At 40.5% G+C, this 5,000-nt stretch overlaps 1 protein-coding gene across 1 annotated transcript in view; it reads left to right on the top strand.

Moving 5' to 3' along the window:
• Positions 1–5,000, top strand: part of dock2 (dedicator of cytokinesis 2) — a 155,965-nt gene that overhangs the window by 68,735 nt on the left and 82,230 nt on the right.

The following is a 5,000-nucleotide window of genomic DNA, read 5'->3' as shown; positions in this document are numbered from 1 at the left end:
AAATAAAACCCTTGTTGAAAATAGGACCCTGACTTTTCCTAAATGTGTCTAAATTTTATTATAATCATTGATATTTTATTAAAATTACAAGACACAAAAGAGTTTTGAGTATTTCTAACTTGAATGGCCATAACAGTCATACTGACCTTATGCATTTGCATATGACCGTATGCATACAATTTTCATTGTAATTTTACAGCATAATATTTTTGCTCACTAAAAAGTTCAGAATGACTGCTATAGAAATCCTGTAGTTCTAGTGTTAAAAGCCTGGAAGGTGGAAGTTATGGAAGCAAAATAACCCAAAATTGACCATGCAGTGCCTGAAAAAAGCTGTGGTTTCGCCTGTTGTGTCTTGCATTTAAAGTCTGAGGCCGGTTTAAACGGTGGACGTTTTGCTCTGAAAGTCCCGCCTTCATAAGAGGCATGGAAATGATGCACTTTAAAGTTAGTGAATGTCCGATGTCATCAGCATGTTAACAACGTTTTAGACAGCCGAGGATCCAATTTACAGCTGCGCTCTCGTTCCGCCCTGCAGGAGAGAATTACAGGTGAACTCCGAGCTTAACGCGTTTCATCAAGGAGAAATATATATATTAGCAGCGTGACGAAGCAGGTTGAGTATTATTGTGCACGAACATCTGAAATCTTGGGAATAGAAAGCAGATTGAATTAGACCTTCAAGTGCTGCAAGAAGAGCCAAAGTTAAAGCTCATTCTCATTTCAATCTTCAATGTTGATGTCATTACACACACACACACACACACACACACACACTCTCTCTGGCACGGTATGGTGGGTCCGTCTGGTTTAGGCCAGCTGGGTAATTGAAATGGCATCTTATTACCATGTGAAATAGTTTATTGTGAAGTCTCAGGATAGAACGACTGATGAAAATGAACGAAGGTTTCTTGGCGAAGAGAAAAGGGCCGAGTTATGATTCTTAAGGGAGCAGTTGTGAAGATCTTTCCCCGCCCGAGAGAAGGACAGACACATTACTGAGATTAGATTAGTTTTTAAATACTCGCACAGGGTTTTCTTCAAGAAGAGTTCAGCAGGAGTGTGATTTATTCGACATTAGCAAAGGGCCTTCTCACCTACTCATTTTTAAGCTTTGTTGGTAACGTACAGCGGTTAACTGTCCAATTAGAAAATTTGGAAAAGCCTATGAAAATACATGTTTTTTCTTCTTCAGTATGACTGATATCAACATATTGTGACAAATTTCACTCAATACACATACTTGTCTGTCTGTCTATTATTCTACTGTTCTGTCTGCCCCTTTTTTGCACTCTTTGGGTGCTTTCACATCTGTAGTTCGGTTCATTTGGTCCGGACCAAGGGCGAAAAATTATACTTTGTAGCATTTTTCAGGCGTTTTGGTTCCTTTTCACACCACACTGATTGCTCTGGTCCAAATCAGTTTATGAGTTGATAAAACGAACCAAAATGCAGTCACGTGACAACATCCACATCACTCGTTGGCCAGATGTGTCTTGAACGCATTTCCATAACTGCACTTCGATTGGTCAGAATTAACATGCGGGAAAATTCCAACAGAACTCCCGGAAGTAAACAAAGAGGTGGAAAATCCGGCTGACAACACGCCGCTTTTTACTATGGAGAGACGACTGCGTGTGCTCATTGTATCCCTGGTCATATTTTATTATATAGTTTGTCTACACCACTTTAGACAAACAATAATATTTGAGAATGAAGCGAGGATGCGGCTGTTAATAATTTCTATCAGGCTCCGCACCTCCTCACAACTACAAGTTTGTCTGCGAGCTGCCACTCTGCCACTCTGGAGCGGTTCGTTTGTGGTGAGAACGTGATCCGACCTCGAACAGAACCAACTGCCAAAGAACTGCGCATTTTTGGACTAAACCAGTTGCCGTAGTCAGCTGCGCTGTGCATTATGGGATGAGGAGAAATGTTTGTTGACAGTTTGCACTTTAAGCATGTCTTTAACATGTTGTGAGGAGGTGCGGAGCCTGATAGAAATGATTAACATTATTTTCGAGCCGCATCCTCGCTTCATTCTCAAATATTATTGTTTTGTCTAAAGTGGTGTAGACAAACTATATAATAAAATATGACCAGGGATACAATGAGCACACGCAGTCGTCTCTCCATAGTAAAAAGCGGCGTGTTGTCAGCCGGATTTTCCACCTCTTTGTTTACTTCCGGGAGTTCTGTTGGGATTTTCCAGGGGGCCAATGTTTCAGAAAACACTGAAGCTTCCCCGGGCGCCGCCATTGATTAGCGGACCCCCACCTGCTGTTAGCATTCCATTGACTCCCATTCATTTTGGCGTCACTTTGACAGCGAATAACTTTACATCTGAGGCGTTTAAAGACTCCATTTGTCCATTATTTATTTCTAAAGAAACATGAAAATGTACAAAAGGCTCCATTACCTTGTATCTTACGTTATGGCCCCGTAGAAGCAGTTTTTGTAAAAGTAGGCTAACGATTGCGTCATAACCACGCGACTCTCTGTCGCACAGTAGAGAGATTACCGTATGGACAGGAGGAGAAGCTCACCAATGACCAATCGAAGTGCAGTTATGGAAATGCGTTCAAGACACATCTGGCCAACGAGTGATGTGGATGTTGTCACGTGACTGCATTTTGGTTTGTTTTATCAACTCATCAACTGATTTGGACCAGAGTGATCAGTGTGGTGTGAAAAGGAACCAAAACGCCTGAAAATGCTACAAAGTATCATTTTTCGCCCTTGATCCGGACCAAATGAACCGAACTACAGATGTGAAAGCACCCTTTATTTCATTTTTCACCTATATCTTTTTTATCTTATTTTTTATTTTAATATATTTTATTTTTCAACTGTTATAGTTGATAGACAGTGTTTTATGCTTATTTATTGATTGATTAATTTACACCTTTAGTTTATTTTTATTAATTGTATTTTATCACAAGTTGGGGAGACACAGAGTGTGACTTTTGCATGCTTTTATTTCATTAATTTGTTTATTTATGTAATTCAAAATTTTATTTGATCCTTTTGCTCTTTGTATTTTTTTATTTCATTTTGTATATAGTTGCACATGCTAAATACATGCTTTTGTATTTATTTATGTATTTATTGCATGTATATTATTCAGTTGCTCTTTATCATTATATCAGTTTGTCATATACAGCACCAACATACTGATGTAGTGAGTGATGAATGCAGATCCTCCGACATCCGTTCACGTGATCATGATAGTGCATGTGTAAACCGTGACGTGTGTCACCTGATCACGTGTGAACGAATCACCCTCTTTAGTTTTCACTCCTCGCAGAAAACATTGCATTAAAATGATTTATGATGTTTAAGACAGACCAAGAAAACAATAGAGTATTCTAAGAAAGGTAACTGGCAGATGTGCAGCGTTTACCATTATTCATGTCCACGTTCCTTGAATTTCAAAATGCATTATTTGTGTAAGTCATCTAAGTGATGCATGACGCAGTTTTGGCCGTGCACTAGCGTGGCTCTCGGCCAAGATCAGTCCACAGTAATAAAGAGTCTGTTGAGTAAGTGTTTTCTCCTGTTAGGCAAGAGCGTTTCAGCCGAGAGCGCCGTGAGCGTGAACACCTGATGTGTGGTGTGTTCAGGGCATTCTAGATGTGTTGTGTGCATGCACACATGATGCTAAACCCTGAAGCTGTGTGTGTGTTTTTCATGTTTATATGGCTCATTTGGATCATGACAGTGCACTCTCAGAAAATAAAGTACAATATTGTAGCTTAACCTTTAAAAGAAACAGTACATATATGTACCTTGAGGTCCACCTTTAGTGTAGATTGTACCTTGGGGGACAGAACTGGACTCCTACTGTACCCCTATTTCTGACAGTGTGAGAAACGCACACTCGCTGAGCGTTGCACAGTCCAGAAGGTGAAAGGGTCAGTGTGGCCTTGAGAAAATGCTCGACGGCACATTTTCCTGTTGTTCTTGGCGTTGATATTGATGATGGAACGGGACACTATAAAAAGCGACACCAGTGAACCCTTCATGAGCTCAGATCGCTCAATATTCCCTCCGGGACGGATCCAACGCAGCATTTATCTCTCTCTCTGAGGAGTCCTTCTCTCCATCGCTCACAGGGACATTAAGTGTGACAAATCCAATTACCGTTCGCCTCAGTAATTAGCATAAGTGCCGACGTTTATGATTGTCATTTATTTACCAGACTCAAGGTGCAACAATACTGTAAGCGTACGTTAAACTGCCCATTCTCTGCGTCAGTCGGTAATCGTTCCATTGCATTTATATCATCTGCTTTTTCTTGATGCATCTCGCTCGCTTTAGAGAAAGCTCGCCCGCTGAGACTCATTTTGAGTTCTGAGAGAGAGAGATGGTGTTGAGAGAAGGGTCGTGTTCGTGTAGGAAGATCAGGTCAAAGGCAAACATTCACACTGTGGCTCTCTGACCTGCATAGATGTGGATCTGTCACACCGTGTTTGCTTAAAGGGATAGTTCGGCCAAAAATGATATTAAACCCATGATTTACTCACCCTCAAGCCGTTCGAGATGCATATGTCAATCATTTTTCAGACGAACACATTTTCAGTTATTTTAGAAAATGTCTTAGATCTTTCAGTGGTTATAATGTGAAGCTATGGGGTCCACCTCCTTCAAGTCCCAAAAAAGTGCATGCATCCTTCACAAATGGATGCATCCGCACGGATTACCCTCAGAAGGCCTTCGTTTATCCCCCTGGAGCCGGATGGATTACTTTTGTGAAGGATGCATGCACTTTTTTGGGACTTGAAGGAGGTGGACCCCATAACTTGACATTATAACCACTGAAAGATCTAAGACATTTTCTAAAATAACTGAAAATGTGTTCGTCTGAAAAATGATTGACATATGCACCTCGAACGGCTTGAGGGTGAGTAAATCATGGGTTTAATATCATTTTTTGGCCGAACTATCCCTTTAAGTCACCATTAATAATTGTGTATTTTTTAATCGTAATACAATTTCTT

Source organism: Squalius cephalus (assembly GCF_949319135.1).
Source record: "Squalius cephalus genome assembly, chromosome: 14".
Lineage (NCBI taxonomy): Eukaryota > Metazoa > Chordata > Actinopteri > Cypriniformes > Leuciscidae > Squalius > Squalius cephalus.
The sequence above is the reverse complement of the archived record's forward strand: the minus strand, read 5'-3'. Positions and strand labels throughout refer to the sequence as shown.